At 47.1% G+C, this 19,601-nt stretch overlaps 1 protein-coding gene across 3 annotated transcripts in view; it reads left to right on the forward strand.

Annotated features, from left to right (window-relative positions):
- Nucleotides 1-19,601, forward strand: part of JARID2 (jumonji and AT-rich interaction domain containing 2) — a 254,648-nt gene that overhangs the window by 47,804 nt on the left and 187,243 nt on the right. The window contains exon 1 of one of the 3 annotated variants that reach the window (XM_045085044.1): nt 17,423-17,914. The exons of the other annotated variants lie outside the window; for them this stretch is intronic. The gene's annotated coding sequence lies outside the window, so the exon portion shown is untranslated. Of the gene's footprint in view, nt 1-17,422; nt 17,915-19,601 lie in introns of those variants that run through there. 3 annotated transcript variants of the gene reach the window in all.

Genomic DNA, 19,601 nt, shown 5'->3' on the forward strand with positions numbered 1-19,601 from the left:
CAGTGTATGTGGGTAGGTAACTAGGTTTTCAGTAACTATATCTGAAATGGTTGTAATTACTGAAATCCTAGGTCTTTAAAAGTTCCAAAGGAACAGCGGGGCCACATAAAGAGGAAAGCTACAAGATGATAGGGTGTGACTTGAGTTACAAATTGGAACTTGAGCTTCTTCTTCTTCTTCTTCTTTTTTTTTTTTTTAATTCACATAAAATTTTTTCCCTTTTCAGAGACTGGTGAGCCGGTTACCAAAACATGAAGGCATTTAAGAGAGAGACCATATTAATCATGGGCTTCTCACTTTCTGTCACGAGTTATAGACGTTTTGGCTTGAAATCAGTCATCAGTGTACTCCTTGGATGTTTACAGAACATCTTGTTTATGTCTTGATTTCTTTCTGGCCTCTCACTTGGTGTCACCTACATCACTGAAAGTGACATTTGTTTATTGACTCTGGAGGCTGCATGACACTAATAGATAATCACACCCCATCTTCATTGTTGGCCATGTTTTCTTCTAAGAGATTAAGAGGGACGGAGAGAGAGAAAGTGCCCGCTCTTGGGTGGGGAGGGCAGAGGGAGAGGGGGAGAGAGAATCTGAAGCAGATTCCCCACTCAGCGCAAAGCCCAACCCCACGACCCTGAGATAATGACCTGAGCCAAAACCAAGAGTCAGATGTCAACCCACTGAGCTATCAGGCACCCCACATTTTCTTTTCCTTTACAGAATGAACTCTGCAGCCCGTTAAGTCCTTAAGAGAAGTTTGTGTGGGACGATTCGGTGCTCATTGCCACCATGGTTTGGGAAGCACAAAGGCAGAACTGTCGTTGTCCTGTATATATTTGAATCATAACGGAAACTTGCTTGGGGCCTTGAGCATGATATTTACATCAGGAAATGAAGGTGCTCTCTTGGTGTGTTGAGGGACACATTGTGTGTTTTTTTTTTAAAGATTTTATTTATTTATTTGACAGAGATCACAGGTAGGCAGAGGGGCAGGCTGAGAGAGAGGCGGGAGCAGGCTCCCTGCTGAGCAGAGAGCCCGATGCAGGGCTGGATCCCTGGACCCCGGGATCATGACCTGAGCCGAAGGCAGAGGCTTTAACCTGCTGAGCCACCCAGATACCCCGACACATTGTATTCTTAGGCTGTGAAGGAAATGTCTGGTTTAATGACTTAGATTCTAATGAGCGCTCCTTGTGTTTCTGGAGTACTAAAAATTGTGATTAACGTAGATTGTTTGGGTTGAATTATATGTTGCTGTGTTTTGTGGGGTCACTGGTAATATGGAAAAGTATATCTCTGACAGGGGGATATTGGTTTGTAACTCCTTACATAGGAGGGGAAGGTGATCCCTTCTGATCTTTCTGTGTGAAAGCTAATAATGATTTATGACACTCCAAACCTTCATTTTACAATTATTAGAAATGTGTTAATTCAGGAATGCTGAAGAAATCCACTCAGTGTAGCTTTAGTAGCTAAAAACCTAAAGTAGGAAGTTCTGTTTTTGCTTTGATGATATTCAGGATGGTTTATGTTCATATTTCATATTGATTAAATGTACTGAAGTTTTTTTACATTCTTTTTCCAAATTTTCTTATGTTGCTAGCTTCATTGATTTTACAGTGATGCACTTTCATAGCTGGGGATTTCTCCTCTATCTAAAACGGCTTCTGCCCACTGCTCAGGGGAGACCATTTTAACACAAAGAAGAACAGACAGCCTCATTTAATAATACATTTATTGTGGTCACGGGATTTCTGGTGGTTCGTTTTTAAAATTGGTAACCGTTATGAACTGCAAAGGATTTTCAGTAAATTTCCTCTATGTTCGTGCTTGATGGCAGGAATTAGAATAAAATGGCAATTCTCATGTGTGGTCGTAAAGTTACAGAAGTTTGGGGCTCCTGTGGACAGCCGTATAGCAGCTGGTTCCTTGACCTCCCTGCCTTCACTTGCTTCCTGTCTGAAGGCATGCATCCCATCAGGCAGCACTTCTGAGTCCCCCAGGGATCTTGTGGGAATGCCTGTGGAGGTTCAGTTGTTACCCTGAGGATGCATTTCAAACTGGCTGGTCCTGAGCGGGAGGGAGGTGGGTGCGTGGTACAGGAGTGTGGCCCGTCAGCCCATCTCTAAGTTTACTTGCACCTGCTGCTCTGGGCCTTTCCTTTTTAGGAGGCTTTTTTTTTTTTTTTTTTTTTAAATTTTATTTATTTAAGTGACAGGGAGATACAGAGAGAGAACAAGTAGACAGAGCAAGACCGAGCAACAGGCAGAGGCTCTCTGCTGAGCAGGAAGCCTTATGTGGGTCTCGATCCCATGACCCTGAGATCATGACCTGAGTGGAAGGCAGATGCTTAGCTGACTGAGCCATCCAGGTGCCCTTTTAGGAGACTTTATTATCCTCAGGGCTTGATCTCCCAGAGCTCAGCAGTTCTATTTCCTTTTTATTAATTTATTGGGAACACCATTTAAAATGCTTGTCTGCCCTCACTGCCCATTCGTGTCAGACACTAATGTGAGAAGAGTTGCCCTTTTGGTAATTATTTAAATCATTATGAGTAAAATCATTTGGTAATGGTTTTAACACCAGCTTCAACATCCTGTCCCCCAGAAAAACCCCAAGTCCAGTCACCATTACAGAAGGAAAGTTGGTTGAACAGGGCAGTAGTTGAAGGGATGTTAAGTTTTCAATTTTCAGTGATACTTTGGGTACAGAAGTTACTGTGTTTGTAATTGGTAGTGGTTGGTGCCTTCTTCTTAGTTCCTTGTAAGATGCATCCTGGCTGTAGGTTTAGAAATAGGTCATTTTGAATGCAGAACTCGATCCATGGCATATTTTATGGCTAAGAGCAGTGGGGTTCACATCCTAACTTTGCCATTTGTTGAAGCTATGTGACTTTGGGCAAGTTGCTTACACGTTCTGGGCCTCAGTTTCTTTAACTGAGATTATCAGGGGGATATCTTCCCTGTTGGTTGTGGTGGAGGTGATTAGAGGAGCTAGTAAATACCAAGAGCTCGTAGACATTCCTAGGGGTAAGCGCAGGTGGCAGTGATTATTGGCAACCCCCCTGCCCCCCCATTCAGCTATGGTGCCCTGTGACCGAGTCTGCCTCGAGCTTCCTAACCTCTGATGTCCCTGCCTTTTCAGCCCCCCCACCTCCTCCATCCTCCGTCCTGGAGTGGGTGGTAGAGAGTGGACATGGTTTACTGCTTCCCCACTATAATTTGGGTAGATTAACCAGCACTTTCTGGTAACCTCCTGGAGAAGTGATAATTAATTCATTTTCTCAGAGAACTCTAAAGCAGGAGGATTCTGAGTCTCTTTTGGCAGCCTCTTCCAGTCAGTCAAGTCGCAGACACAGAGAAGAAGCCAGCTCGTGCGGGTGCAGCCCCCCTGTACCTGCCAGACCAGCCAGACCGTTAACCCAGTGGTCCTTTGCGGACGCCCGTGGCTAGGGGACCAGTGCTTTACTTTTGACCTTAACCGTGGCCCTTTTCCCTCGAACCCTTTAATCATACCCTAAAGTTAATCAGCAAACATTTCTTGAACGTTTCCTTGGGTCCAGGTGCTCTGTGGATTTCCGCTGCAAATCCCACTGTCACCCAGGGAGCCCATGGTCGCCCTCGGTGATTTCTTCAGTGTCTGCTTTCTGAGATGATGGCCAGGGGCTGAACAGGCTTGGAGTTTCGCTCGCACTCCCTGTGTGTGTGTGTGCAGAGCACATGCTGGCCAGGAGGAGTCTACTTGCAGGTTTGTGAACTTGGGGGTGGGGGTGTGGGGGCGGGCATGCAGCTCACTCTCTGTTTCCTTCCTTTTATTCACCTTCGTCAGTTCTGCTAAGACCTCGGAAACCTGTTTTGGGGCCTTGAGTCTTCTCAGCTTCTGATGGGAGTGTTGACCCTGGGAGCAAGCACGAGCCTGGGGTCTTGTTGGACGGGTGTCTTACCTGTGATGTCCATCCGGGAAATCTGTGGCTGCTGTTGGCAAGCAAGGCCTTCTGTCCTTGGTGAGGGGGGGGGGGCGCCGGGCTAGCCTTCCGCGTGTCCACTGGAGATGATGCAGACTGGCCATCTCGAGCAGCACCCCTTTCTCTGCCTTCCCCTCCCCCCCTTTAGATGCCCTAGCTCGTGGACTGAGAATCTTCTCACCACGTTCCCTGCCATTCTGATGCACTGTTGTCTCTTCCTGGAACATAGTCCAGCTTCGAGTTAAAATTGGTTTCATTCTCTGGTGGTGTTTCTCTTGTTATTTCCATCTTCAGTGAGTGGAGCTTCAAGCTAGAATCGGGTTTGTACGTGTGAGTAAAGCAGTTTATTTAATCCCTGTGGTCAGTGACCCAGAGCAGATGTCCTTGTTGACCGAGAAAAAAACAAAGTTCAAGGGGTCTCATTTTGGCCTTGGTGTCTTTCTGGTCCCTTTTGGGTAACTCCCCAGTACCTAACATTCTGAGTGTGAGAGATGAGCTCACCAGCTCAGGTGCAGTTAGGAATTCCTGGGACGGCGTCTGAGTGTTGAACAAGGGGTCTCCCCATCTCAGGGGTATTTGTGCTCTACCCTTCACGTTATGCACATATGTGTGTTATTTCCAGCTTCTTTAAGGAAAGAATTTACTAGCATTCACGACTGTGTTCTTAGCCACGGTTTTTAAAATGCGGAGAATTACCCAGTTTACAGGTCTTCTTCTTCATCTTCTTTTTATTTTTTTTTTAAGGATTTTACTTAGTTATTTGTGAGAGAGGGAGAAAGGAGAGAGAAGGAGTGGGGGGGGGAGCAGACTCCCCGCTGAGCAGGGGGCCCAACACGGGGCTCCATCCCAGGACCCTGAGGTCAGGATCTGAGCTGAAGGCAGACTCTTAACCTTAACTGATTGAGCCACTCAGGTGCCCCTCGGATTTTATTTTTTAAGTATTCTCTGCACCCAGAATGCCAGGGGGGCTCAGTCAGTTACGTGTCTGACTTTGGATCTGGTCATGATCAGGTTCCTGGGATCGATTGAGCCCTGTGCTCAGCAGGGAGTCTGCTTGTCTCTCTCTCCCTTTGCCCCTTCCCCTGCTTGTTCATGCTATCTCTCTGTCTCTCTCAAATAGGTACCCCCCCCCCCCCCCCACAAAAGTAGTCTCTGTACCCATTGTGGGGCTTGAACCCCCAACCCCAGGTCAGGAGTCAGACGTTCCATCCACTGAGCCCTCTGGGTGCCCCCAGAAGTCTTTAAACTTTCTATGGAAGTAGCACACATGAGACATGTTCACGGATCCCGATGCACATTGAGGTTTCAGAAACGGAACATACCTGTTGTTCAACCAGCGCCCAGGTTGAGAAAATCTTACCAGCTCCTCCCCAGAAGCTGTTTTCAGCAGCTTAGTTGAGTTTGGAATTGTTTGGACGTCTGAACAGGTGTGGGAAATGCTTTCTCAGAGGAGGGCAGAACAGGGTGCAAGTAGGGAGAAAAGCATGAGGGGGAGTGGAGCAGAGAACAAATGGGAGATGGGGCAAGACTGACAGCTTCTCCTGTCTGCATCCTCATACTGTAACGTTTAAATCTCTCTTTCCTTTGTTCTGTTTTTAGTAGATTGCAATTAACATTTACATTCAAGCTTTAAAATTCCTTGGAGCTCTGTTGTGGGGAAAAGGAGAGGGACGCTTGTGACTTCTGAAAAGGACCTGCATCTCACCCACCAGGAAATTTGACTGGGTCATGTTTGAATTTCATTATATAGTATTTGAGGCTGGGGATGTTACTCTGGATGGTTTTGCCTTTTCTGATGATGCTCTTCCATAAATCAAGAATGCTTTTGTTTGTGTGTGTGTGTGTGGGGGGTGAATTTTGTATATTTCTGTATTTTAGTTTCTCCGTTTAATTATGTGATTGATTTCAGACATCTTATGAGTAGCCAATGCGAAATACATATTCATTGCCCAAATTTGTTAGGATAGCAGAGTCTGGTTTCAGTTAATTTGCAGAGTTCATTATAGTGCATAATTCATCAGGTCCAAGAAATCCAGACTCCTAGCCAGTGTAGCTTTAAACTTAATTATTTTCTTTGGAGCCCCGTCAGTGACAGCTAAAACAAGCACATGCTCAACCAGAAACCCCACTAGAGTGGGTTTTTTCTCATTCAGACCTGAGTCTCCATTCTAATGCTCCTGCCCCAGCACGGGAGTGACATCACTTTCTCATTGAATTTTTCCAGTCTTTTGGATTGGTGCAGATAATTCGGTTTTGTTCCCCAGAATGTCCCTTAGCAGCTTTTAGTCCTCTTAATCTTTTCTCTCTTTTTACTTTAGCATCCTGGTGAGTTTGATTTAACTCCTTTGTGCTGGCTTAAGAACCACAACTACCATCTTAGAAAACCTCCTTCCTACAATGACATGGCGTTCTGCGTTTGTTTATTTATTTTTAAAAAGATTCATTTATTTTAGAGAGAGGGAGTGTGGGGTGGGGTCAGGGGAGGGGAGAGGCCGAGGGAGAGAGAACCTCAAGGAGACTCTGCACTGAGCACAGAGAGGGCCCCCCCTCCACTGCCTGGGGCTCCATCTCACAAACCTTTGAGTCCCTGGCCGGAGTCGGAGTCAGGAGCCGAAGGCCTCGCCGACTGCGCCACCCTTAATCTCCCTGTGTTCCACTAAACGAAATTTTAGAAGGTGGACTGTTGGATGGCGATTCTGCTTGTATCTTGAATTTATTAATTATTTCATTTATTTCCCAGGGTGGAGCCCAACCTGGGGCTCAGAATCACCACCCCGAGATCAGGACCCGAGTCGAACCCACTGGGCCACCCAGGCAGCCACAGTGCTCGAACTTAAAAACAAAAACAAAACACCTCTTCCCCAGCAGCCCTTCCTGCTTACGCGCGGTCCTTCATTATTCTCATGGTCCTCATGCCTCTTTGTCCACATGGAAATGACAACGAGGGTGAGAATGCGTCTGACAGTTCCGTGGCACTGGCTGCACGCGGGACAGTTGTCTTAGGCGTTTTGCATGTATTAACTCACTTGATCCTCACACCAGCCGTGTCAGCAGGTACCGTTAGCCACATGTCAGACCCCAGCTCGCGGGCTGTCTGGCTCCGAAATCTTACTGAGAGCCACCGAGGACTTGACGTTGGCACTGTTCGCCATTTCGTTTTATCCCCTGCCCGTCCTGAGAAACTAGACTTCCAGGGAAGTGGAAATACACTGGTGTTTTTGCTCCTTCTTTTATTTTTCTTGTTAAAAAAACAAAGGTGGGGAGGGGGGGGTCCCCTGAGTCAGTTCAGGTCATGATCTCAGGATCCTGGAATTGAACCCCACAGCGGGCTCTGCGGCTCCCTCTGCCTGCTGCTCCCCGGCTTGTGCTGTCCCTCCCTCTCTCACAAAGAAATAAATAAAATTGTAAAAAAAAGAAAAGGTGGGGCACCTGGGTGGCTCAGTGGGTTAAAGCCTCTGCCTTCAGCTCAGGTCATGATCCTGGGGTCCTGGGATGGAGCCCCGCATTGGGCTCTTTGCATGGTGGGGAGCCTGCTTCCCTCTCTCTCTGCCTGCCTCTCTGCCTACTTGTGATCTCTGTCAAATAAATAAATAAAATCTTAAAAAAAAAAAAAAGAAAGAAAAGGCATCTTTCAGAGACTTAACTTCATTTACATATGAACGTTGGTAAAAATTGAGGAAGAGATAGTCCTATCCCCTTGATCTCCACTTTGTGGTTAAATAGCGACAGTTGATCTGTTGAATGCCTTCCTTTCTTTAAAAAAAAAACACACACAACAAGAGGGAGATTGGGCAGTTGCAAATGTTATCAGGAGAGTCATTTATTATTACATGTTACCGTGAGGGCTGTAAGCGGTGAGTGAAGTCAGACCCTCCCCATTTTGAGGAGACATGAGATCTACCATTGAAAATATGGTACCGGGCTGTCAGCGACAGAGCCGGCTATTGGTCCACCTTGACTCTGTGCTTGGCTGCGGTCTGCGTGCGGTCAACAGGCCGTGAGCTCTGATAGGGCTTCAGTTCACTTAGGAAAGTTTCACTGTGGCTGTTTTCCAGTTTCACCTGAAGAATGCCGTGGGTGGCCCTCTGGAAGGTTAAACGAGTAGTAGCCGAACACGAGTGACCTTTTTGGGTGACTGACGACCTCCTGGTGACGCTGGCCCCATGTCTCTTCCCTCATGGAGATTCCAGCTGCCCGGGGCCTTGAAGACTAACCGCAACCGCAGAGTCCACATTGGAAAGCTCTTGGGGAAAATTCCATTCTTTCGAATTTGATGGAGTCCCTTGTTCCGGCTGTTTCAGCTGGTTCCGGTTCTGTCCTCTGATGGAACCAAACAGTATCTCCCATCCACCAGGATCATGGTTCATCTTCTCTGGGCTCAACAACCCTGTGTTGCCTCAGCCATTTTTCAAGGGAAGTTTTCAGGGGCCTCCGTTTTTCTGGTTGTGGATACCGTGTTAGGATCCTCGAAAACTTGTAACCCATGTTTCAAGCTCTCTGTATGTTAGGGCTAACACATTTTGCATGCCTTTTGATTTGGCTCCTCTGCTTCTAGAGTTTATTAGATTTGGCCATAGGGATATGTATCAAGTCTATTTCACTGTTGTATCACACTGAAATGGTAACCAGTAGGGGATTGGTTAAATTAGGGAACATCTGTTCCATGCAATCATTAAAATGATACGGTAGCAACGATATTGAATGACCTCATGTCCTGGAACGAGTGAGAAAACAGTACCTACAGGTTAAAATCATTTCAGTTGACTATTTGTTTAGGAAACCTAGTGTAAAAAGGTTATACGCCCAGATCAGCAGTGTTTGTATATAGGTGTGGTCAAAACACATGCAGTTTTATTTTTGTTGGTTTATCTGAGTAATATTTATTGATCTCCGGCCTTAAGCTGGGCCCACACTGAGTGTTGGGCACCCATTGGGTGGCTCTTACGTTATTACACAGGGACGGAGGAAGGTGTGTAAGGGTGTGCAAGCGTGGTGGGCACTCTTTGGCACACTTGGGAGAAACAGCACGTACACAGGAAGGGCTGAAAGAAGGCTTTCTGGATGTCAGGGTATAGAGGGACTGGGGGGGGGCAGTTGCCCAGGTGAAGAGGGTGGTGGAGAGCGGTGTGTGTTTCTAAGGACACTGGAGGGTTCTGAGATGGGAGAGAGTAGGCAGGACTTGGAGAAGAAGGAGGGGTACTCGAGATAAAGCGCTTAGCTCTATTTTCTGCAGGAAACATGTATTATTTCAATGCAGTTTAAAAATATCTAGAATCTTCCTCTTCAGAAGAAGAGTCAGGGAAGCAGTGGGGACCCAGAGGGTGTGCCGAGTCTTCTTAAGGAGAAGCAGCTAATCCAGCTGTGGGTTGAGGCAAGGGAGGTTTTCCCAGACTGGCTTGCTGGCTGGGCTGGGCGTCTCTGGTGAAACAGATGAACACCAGATAACTAATTTAATTTCTAGAAGTGCTGCTTAAGTGCCTTTGCCTCCTACTACTAGTTAGAGCAAAACAAGCATGTGATTTATGTAAAAATACATGAATATTAGTTTTTATCATTACCCTGCAGAACAGCATAAAAGTGACGCTTCCTGCCGTAGCCGCTTTGCAGAATAAAATTAAGAAAATCAGTATTCTTTACAAATGACTAGTCACAGCGGAAAAAACCTGTCTGTTGAACTTACCATTTGTAGATAGCATTAATAAGCCTCTTTCTCCCATATTACCCCAACCAAAACTGAAACACGATTTACATAGCAAAACACAGGCTGAGTGGAACATGGCCCTGAATTCTAGCACAGGGATACTCAAGGTGGCACGAGGTTTTCACTGCGTCCCGTGACCCTGCTCCTGTTTCTGGCCTGTGCTGTCTGCAGTTTCATGCCAGGCAGTTCTGGGGACACGGGGATACCCTCACCTATGCATGGAAGTTTCTGCGGGTACTAAAAGGGAATGGGCCTCGGACTTCTGACCAGTGTCTTCCATGAGATGAGATTTCAACGTTGAAAATCAGCATTCTTTGTTTGGTCTCTGGGCGTGTCCCCCTTCTAGAAGCTGAGAGACTGGGGTAATAGATCCATATCCTCCCCACCCCAAATCCAGTAACCACCCCAGGAGTGCTGATCGCCTGCTTCCTTCCACCTAGTACGAAGCCCGAGTGTGGGGAGCCTCCTGTAGACGTGGGAGTGTGAATTTCTGGGTTTGAAAAAGTATGAGCACTTGTGAGCACATCTTTTTTTCCCCGCAGATTAGTATTGGATTTGCTTTTCTGCACAACACAGAAACAAATCCCTTCACACAAACCACACATGGTACGCTGATTCATTTTGTAGAGAAGTGACTTTCTAGTTTTCTCTTGCCTTTTCCTTTTTTTTTTTTTTAAAGATAAAATCTACTTTTCCTTTAAATATCTCAAGTCGTGAAAGGGTTTGTATTATAAATATTTGTTTAATAAGTCACTTTTAACAGCATGGAGCTTGGAGGAATTTTCCACAATTGGACCAGGTCCATCAAGTGTATCACCAAAGGTGTGGCTTTTGGCTTTGACTTGTATTTAATTTGGGTGGCTACTTTCCAGAAAAATCAGTTTAACCTAAGGAGTTGTCACAACTCAATTCTGCCTCCCCATCCCTCTTTTGTTTTTAAACAATTGTAAATCTGTTCAGGATTTTTTTTAAGAAGTCAAATTTATCGAAGTACAGTGTACAGCACAACCCTTTTCAAGTGTACCGTTGGATAAATTTTGACAACTGCATACACCTGGGTATTAACGATCCCATCAAGATGATGCAACTCTTATTTTTCTAAAAAAAAAAAGATTTATTTATTTATTTACCAGACAGAGCGTGCACAGGCAGGGAGAGTGGCAGGCAGAGGGAGACGCAGGCTCCCCACCAAGCAGGGACTCCATCCCTGGACCCTGCGATCATGACCTGAGCTGAAGGCAGATGCTTAACCGACTAAGCCACGCATATGTCCAGATGCAACATTTCTGTCACCTCAGAAAGTTCCCTTATTCCCCTCTGCAGCTAGTTTCCCCCTCCCCCAGCCCCAGGCCAACGCTGACCTGATTTCTAGCAATTACTGTAAAATTTCTTATAAATGGAAACACTCCAGTGTCGAATTCCTTCCCTTCAATGCCTTTTTGAGACTCACCCATGCTGGGTGTACCAGAAGTTTATTCTTTCCTTTTATCGCTGAATAAGCTTTCCTTTTCTTTCCGTCTTTCTGGGCTTTTCTGTCTGTCTTTGCCTTTCTTTGGTTTTCTGTGCTTTTGGTCTTTCTCTCTAGGCTTCAGGAATGGCAGGGTCCTTGCATTATTTTCTAGAGTCTGTTCCTCAACTGGGCGCTTGAAGCACCCTTTCACACAAACTGAAACTTTTGCCAAATGACTGGAGAGAGCTCAGGCCGCCTTCCCCCTTCCAGATGAGGGTTTAAAAAAAAAAAAAAAAAAAGCCTTGTTCTGTACTATCGACTGGATCTAAATGCTGGCGTTCTGACTCTGGGTCAGCGTCTTTCCCCTTACACCAGGCTGCCAGGCTCCCTTTGCACAATATAGGTGAGCTTTTTGTCTGATCGCGTTGCTTGTTTTGAAACTTAGATTTTTGGAAAAGGGTTCAATGCCAAATGTCCTAGAGACGGCAGGGCCTTCAGGAACAGGAAAATTGATCATCTCTGCTAATGCAGCTTTAATGGATGAGAAAGTCCCGTTCCGTTGGATCTTTGTGCTTTCTTAGTGCACATACGCTGTAAGGACACATTTTTTCTTATGTGGAGAAAGTGCTGTGTGGAGAGCCAATGTCTTGTCAGGAACGGGTTGGGGTGGGGGGCACGGCCTGGACTGGGAGTCCCCGTGTGCCACCTCTTCCTGCCCCAGGAGGCTCTGTCCAAACCCTAGCAACTGGGACACACTTCTCACAGCACAGACCTGGTCTTTGGACCTCTTCACTGGTGACCCCACATCTTGAAGAGAGAGAGCTGCTTCTGATTAATCTGCTCAGCCCTGCGGTGACCCGCGTTGCTGGTCACACCAAAGCCTGCACTGGGCGCTTTAGCAAGAGTGTGTGTGCAAGCCCAGAGTGGAGAGCCAGAGCTGTTTAAATCGTGGGGTCTCCCTTAAACTCCAGCGATGATGTTTTTTTTGTTTGTTTGTTTTTTGTTTTTTCTCAGGGGCACGAGTTTTTTTTGGCTTGCGAATCTGGGGAAGAACAGCCAGTCTGAAACCAGACTTGGTGGCAGCATTCCCTGGTTGATTGATAGATAGATAGATAGATAGATAGATGAACTTGTTTAAGAACAGGTTATTAGACAGTTTCTTTCCACATGTATTTCCACTTTATTTGACAGAGCGTGTGCTTCTGCATGCCCTAGCCGGGGGAGGGGTGGGGAACAGTGGAGGCAGAGGGAGAAGCAGACTCCCCACTTAGCAGGGAGCCCCATGTGGGGCTCAATCCCAGGACCCTGGGATGATGACCTGAGCTGAAGGCAGAGGCTAAACCAACTGAGCCATCCAGGTGCCTCCCAGTTGGACTTTTAAGAAATGAAGTACCTTAAGTATATTTGTCATTGTCAATTAAACCTTTCCCTGGACCTTATAGGGTGGGTGTTGGTAATCACCTTTGGCGATCTCCCTTAGGGAGCTGAAATGTCCTCTTGGCTCCAGGCACCCCTTTTGTTTTTCTCATCCTTATCTTGTTTGGGAAGAATCTTCTGTCTTGCTGCCCAAGGTCTGTCCCTCTGATTCTGGATCCCATGTGAGGATACCTGTGAGGCTTCCAGCGGTCCAGGAGTTAACTCAGGCAGTTGAGTGGTGAGGTTGGCCTGGAATTCCAGTGCGGGTCTGCCCAGAGGGCCCACTGTGGCTCGAGGGGGCCCCACCTGTGTTTCACTCCTGTAGGGTAACCTACCCCATTGCTCTTCTGTTTCTAGCCATTTACCATTTCCTCTCTGATACCTTATTTGTTCCTCACTCGTTTTTGGTTTTCTCCGCTGAATATAAACTCTTGAGGGCAGGAATCTCTGCGTTCCTGCTCACAGATTTACCTCAAGCCCCTGGAACAGTGCCTGGCACTTCATGCTTCCTGAGTGGTGTTGAGTAAAGAAAACTTTGAAATATGCCATAGTTCACATTTCACATAGTTCACATTGTGATCTGTCACGGGCATGGCTTCGATTGGTACATGGTGCTGGGAGGTCGGTAAAAAGCCTGCAGTAGTCTAAGTTCCTGTATCGTTCGGTACTTGTGTGTTGACCCTGGAAATGCACTTGGAGGTCTCTTGGAGGGGCAGGGAAGAGGGAGCTTGAATTTGCAAAGTGGCGGAGGGAATCGGGACACAGAAACCAGAAGGTAGATCTTGAAAGAACTGTTTTGGGGCCTATGAAGTGGGACTGTAGTAAAAATTCATGAGTTATTATTAGTCTTTTGCGATTCTTGGTTTCTGGAGAATTATCAGTAAAGTGAAAAAAAACCCCAAAAACAAAACAAAAATCCCCCCAAAACCCCCAAAACCAAACCCAACCCAACCCAACCCCTCACACCATACCTGGATATCTGGCCCAGTTTGGTCCTGGCTGCTCCTGTGAGAGTTTCACAAGAAACAGGAGGAGTGTGGAGCTTGTCTGAGAATTATTATTGTACTGACATACAGGGATTCTGTCAGAAAGACGGGACAAACGTCAGCTTCTTTACCACGCAGACTGTAGGACTACAGAGCATCAGAAGCCGTGTTGGTCTCTGGGAATTTTGTTCAGCATCAGTGTGGGCGGCTTGCAAAGTGAGGTCTTACTTCTCCCCCCAGTGAGAACAGCTGGCTTTGGCCCAGGGTGGTGAGAACCAAGGTGGGAGTTGGTGCCTCATCTAGAAGAATTACAGTTTCAGACAGCTGTGATTGTCAGCATGGGGCGCGGAGGGGGTCGTCAACTCCAGAGGGAGGAGTGGAGTCGGGTTCTGACCAGCACCGCCAGTGCTTGGAGCTGCCGCGTGTCTAGGGTGCGGTTCGTCTACCTTCAAAATTAGGGGGTGTGGTCAAATGGGGGAGGTAGCCTGCGGTTCCCCATCAGGTGTGGTCGTCCTGAGTTATTTGTAGAAAGGAGGGGGTGTGTGTGCTCAGTGCTTAATTCAGGTCTGATTGGAGTTTTCAGTCCAAGATTTTAACTGGAATTAGGAAAGTGCTTTAAAGAAGTAAGTCCTGGCGCCGCGCGCCGCCCCCCGCCCCCCCGGGTGGCTCAGTCAGTTAAGCGCCTAACTCTGGGTTTCAGCTTAGGTCATGATGTCAGGGTTGTGAGCTGAGCCCCGTGTTGGGCTCCTAGGTCAGTTTGGAGTCTGCTTGAGATTGTCTTTCTGCCCCTCCCCAGGTTCACACACTCTAGATAAATAAATAAAATCTTCAAAAAAAAAAAAAAAAAAAAAAAAGCAAGTCATGTGGTTATGTGTCCCCTGGGCCCAGTGTCCTGGCCATCTCTTTAGTACCTGCTATTTATTATGACTGACTGTTGAAATACAAATTTTTTCTAATGATATTTTTTTTTTTTTTTTTTTTTGGTGGTTCCCAAATCCATGAAAGAAGGAAGTGATGCTTTTAAATTAATCTTCTTTGTTCAGTTGGTTTTCCTGAGGCTGAGGACATAATCTGGAGCCAGGATTAGAGCATAGGTAGTTCACATGGGTCCTGCTTTCTTTTGGTTCCATTCTATAAATGTCATTTGGTTAAATACTTTTTCAACTAGTACCTCTCAGGTACAGCTAAGGGGCTGGGGTCGGGGGGGGGGTGTCTGTACATGTTTTGGTTCTAAAAAGCAAGTGTCTTTCTTGAAAAGATAGACAAAATACAGATTCTGCTGTTGATTTAGGAATATTTTATAACAAAGGTTGCCTTTTTAACCATTTTAAGGTTTTCCAAGGTTGGTAGTACTTTCTGTGCTTCAGACTGCTTAAAACCGGGGACATTTTGGGGCACCTGGGTGGCATGCTATGTTAAGTGCTTGACTCTTGATTTTTGGCTCAGGTCATGACCTTCAGGGTCGTGAGTTTGAGCCCCACATTGGGCTCCGTGCTCAGCGTGGAGTTGGCTCTGTCTTCTTCTCCGTCTGCCCCTGCCTGCCCTGCACATGTGCTCGTGCGTGCTCCCTCTGAAATAAATAAATCTTTTTTTAAAAAAAAGTTCATTCATATATATATAATTTTTTATATTTTTATACATATAAAAATATATTTAGGGACGCCTGGGTGGCTCAGTTGGTTAAGCAGCTGCCTTTGGCTCGGGTCATGATCCCAGAGTCCTGGGATCGAGTCCCACGTCGGGCTCCTTGCTCAGCAGGGAGCCTGCTTCTCCCTCTGCCTCTGCCTGCCATTCTGTCTGCCTGTGCTCGCTCTCTCTCCCTCTCTCTCTCTGACAAATAAATAAAATCTTAAAAAAATATATATATATTTAAAATTATATATAATTTTATATACATAAATAAATATAATATATAAATATAGATATATTTATATATATTAATGTATATAAATAAATATATTTAAAATATATTTAAAAATATATTTTATATTTTTAAAAAAATATATTTTTTAAAGAGGGTATTTTGGACCATTTTTGACATTAGCAGTAGTGGTATCACTGAAATCCTGTCACTGTCAAGATTATTCTCTCTCTCTCTCTCTCTGTGGCTTTGGAATGTCCTCAGTCTCTTTCAAGAGCTGAGCTTTAGCAGACCTTTGAAGCAGCGTGATGCAGTGAAAGGATCGCTTGAGCCAGAGGCCTTGGGTTTGAAGCTTACCTGTGACGCTAGTGGAAGGACTGTGGGCAAGTCATTTATCCCGTGCGCGCCTCCGCTTCCTCCCGAGTGGAAAGGGAGTCACGGCAGTCCCTTTGATGCAGGGTTTAGATGAGCGTAGGTCTGGCGCAGAATGAGTCCCTGTGTTAACTAGTCGTGATTTCATGCGTCCTTTTGCTGCCAGGTACTTATGATTAAAAGTGGAATATTGCTGCAGAATTTTTAACTTCATTGTATCAACTTAGCAACAGAAAAAAAATTTTTTTCTTTTAAGCAATAGAATTTTTAAATTTCTTTATATTTATTTATTTATTTGACAGAGAGAGAGAGAGAGAGATATCACAAGTAGGCAGAGAGGCTGGCAGAGAGAGAGAGAGAGAGAGAGGAGGAAGCAGGCTCCCTGCTGAGCAGAGAGCCTGATGCAGGACTCGATCCCAGGATCCCGAGATCGCGACCTGAGCCGAAGGCAGCGGCTTAACCCACTGAGCAATAGAATTTTTTTAGTCAGAAATGATTTCTTCCTGTTGGTGAAAACCCCTTGAGAAAGGGGGTTAGAAACAGCTCTTAGGACCTGTTCAGAAACCATGTCTCTAAAATGAAGAGACTGGATTAACATGTCCTCCTCCCCCCCCGCCCCCCCCACCTTGCACTTGAGAAAATATAAGTATCATTTAGGACAGTGGTTTTGTTTTCTGAGGTGATTGTTCATGGTTTGGTGTACCTTCGGAGTCATTTAAAGGTTGATGCATCGATTTGTGGGTAACAGAAACTTGGGTTTGATATCTGCAAACCTTGCTTGAAGAGTAATTTCCCCCAAAACTCCCTAGGAAGTTTTTACCTGTTACCTCAGTAAATCTGGAGTTTTGCTTGCCTCTTGCACTTAAATTTTGCCCTGATTACAAGGTGAGCTCTTCCAAAGCTATCTCATGGCTTATGGTGTAACCACGGGGTTCCAGAATGCCAACCACAACGTGTTGTCTGAATTTGTGACACGTTGGCTTGGAATGCATTTTTGGGGTTTCAGTTTGAGTGAGTTCTTCCATTGAGTTTCTGCTCCGAGGGGATGTGTAGGTATTTGTTCTAGGCCCTTCTGTGCCATGGGGCGGGGGGCATTTATGTCCTTCAAGGCACTACACAGAGCTGGGGTGTGCAGAACTGGGCTGAGGGAAGAGGGGAACCCTGCTGGTGGTTTGTTTTCCACAGCAGTCCTGCTACCACAAAGCTGCAGTGTTGGCGCCTCCCTTCTCCTGCCCTCTTTGCTGCTGGCTGGGCCTCGCCACCGGGCTTCAGCAGGTGAGGAGAAGAGCCCACAGGAGGCCGAGTCCGGTTTGCCGAGCGAGCAGGCCCCAGAAGGGACTGGGACAGTGAGAGCAGTGTGCACACACGCAGTTGCTGCTCTGCCTTTGTGTCTGCGCTGCACGGAGAGAGCTGAAGTCCAGGGTCAGGCTGGAGGGTGCATGACTGTGGTCAGCATTTGGGCTTTACTTTTATAAAGTAAAGATTTTAAAAAATTTGTTTGACAAAGAGAGAGCCCGCATGCCAGCATGAGCAGGGGAAAGGGGCAGACAGCAGGAGAAGCAGACTCCCGGCTGAGCAGGCTGAGCAGGCTGAGCAGGGATGCAGGGCTCTATCCCAGGACCCCAGATCAGAGCCAGAGCCGAAGGCAGACCTTAACCTTAACCAACTGAGCCACCGAGGCGCCCAGGTTTAAAAGATGAGTGGAAAAGGAAGGAGAGTCAGGGGCAAGTTAAGGGGAGCTGCCGCTTGGGTTTTGGGGGTACTCTCTGCAGTCACGCAGGGGTTCCAGTAGAAGAAGCAGGATTTCCCCCTTGGATACCGGGGACATTTTTACACGTGCAACAGGAACTTTGGGGCGTTTCTTGGTTTTTGCTGTTGTGGCTACCTCATCTGTAACGAGAAGCTTGCCATGCAGCCTCTAGCCGGAAATAGAGTCTGAGAACCACACACCCTTGAAGAGCTTGTCCTGACCCTCCCCCGCGGGCCTCCCCCACCCCCACCCTCTCTCTAGCGTCTTTTCGGACCGGCCTGATTCCCCGGTATGGCTGTGCCGGGGCGGGCCTGCCTCATGAGAAAACGTGTTTTGGAGCAGAGACAGTGAGGGATGGGAAAGGTAACCAAACCCTCTTGGGATTCCCAGATTGCTCAGGATGTTATAAACCGTAAGTGCTCCCTTTGATCTCTGAGGGTGGTGTAGGGCAGGCCGGCGAGGGGGTGGTGGTTACTGGAGGAGAGCTGGAGCCAGACAGCCGGAATGGCTTGTCCAAAGCTCTGAATCCCAGTGGCAAAAAGCTCTGTACTTGCCACTAATTTCTGTGTTCTTTGCTGTGGTTGGCTTTATTAAAAGGGCATAAGGAAGCAGCCTAGACGTTCAGTTCCAATCAGTTTTCTGAGCTAAGCTGGTGGGGGGGGTTGCGGCGGGGAGGGGTGGAATGGGGCCTTTGGTGATTTCAGAGAAAGGATGGTTGGCTTCATGGCTTATTCACTTTCTTGGGGGGAGGGCCGAGAGATCTGTGGAATGTTATAAATCATCAAAGGGGTTCATGAGACACAAACAGATGTTTCATCCCGTCTGGAGAGCTGGGACCAATGAGGGCCTGCCGCCTTAGACGTGATTTTAGGATCGTGGCTCTGATGGTCCCTGTCTTGCATGTCACCTTTCTCTGGACACGGGCCCGCGGTGGCCGTTCGGTGTGCGAGTGATGGACAAGCTGTCTCTGGTTCCTGGAACAGAATTGGGCAACGGGGGCGCTCTGTATGAGAGCGGGGGAGCATGAGGTTTATCCTGAGGATGGCCCTTTAACTTTCTATGAGGAGAAACCACCTAATCAACGGTTGCAAATTATGTAAATTTGATGCAATAATCAAGCTTCTTGCTCCACTGCTTCATTTACCTTTTTGATTTCAGAGAAGTTCAGCCCCGTGACTCTTTTCCTTATTTGAACCTGGAGCGAGGTGCTGAGAGGCTTGGGTCACACCCTAGCCGGGGAGTGCATCCATGTAAATAACAAGCTGCTAATTTCAGACTCACGCGGCTAAATTATTAGAGCTCAGTTAGTCTGCGCTCGCTCCCCAGCTTCTCCGTCCTCCAGGGTGTTTTCCCGTATGTTGCACAAATGAAAACCGGGGTGCCTGGGTGGCTCAGTCGGTTAGGCGTCTGCCTTCGGGCTCAGGTCAGGATCCCAGGATCCTGGAATGGAGCTCCATGCTCAGCGGGGAGCCTGCCCGCCCCCCCGCTCCCCCCCCTCTCTTTCAGATGAATAAATAGAATCTTTGAAGAACAAAACAAAACGGGTGCCTAGGTGGCTCAGTTGTTAAGCATCTGCCTTGGGCTCAGGGTCCTGGGATGGAGCCCGGCATCTCAGCAGGTGTCTGCTTCTCCCTCTCCCACCCCCTGCTTGTGTTTTCCTCTCTCTTGCATGTGCTCTGTCAAATAAATTAATTAAAAAGAAAAAGAGAAGAAAAACTGCCCAGACTTGGAGTGGCTCGGGGGTGGGGAGGTCTGGGGCAGAGGACGGAGGCGGCATTGCTGTTTCAGTCCTCCGCATACCCCGGCCACCCCCAATTCCAGGGACCTTAATATTTCATTAGGACGCAAGTGTAGAGTCCTGGTTGTGTATAGCGGTCCAAACTGGGTTAACCTTGTTCTGTTTCTGTCATGACTGATTGACAAGGAAAGAGGAAAGCCTTGACTGGAATGAGCCAGTGTGTAGAATATATGGGTGGATGTGGGGAAAAATGGACTTTGTGGAACTCCGTGGCTGTACTCAGGGCTAGGTCAGAGGTATCTCGGGGTTGCAGTAGACGGTGAAGTGTTGACCGACTCCTCGTTCCTGGAGGTGGTTTTGG

Source organism: Mustela putorius, unplaced genomic scaffold (genome assembly GCF_011764305.1).
Source record: "Mustela putorius furo isolate JIRA1106 unplaced genomic scaffold, ASM1176430v1.1 tig00000831_pilon_pilon_pilon, whole genome shotgun sequence".
Lineage (NCBI taxonomy): Eukaryota > Metazoa > Chordata > Mammalia > Carnivora > Mustelidae > Mustela > Mustela putorius.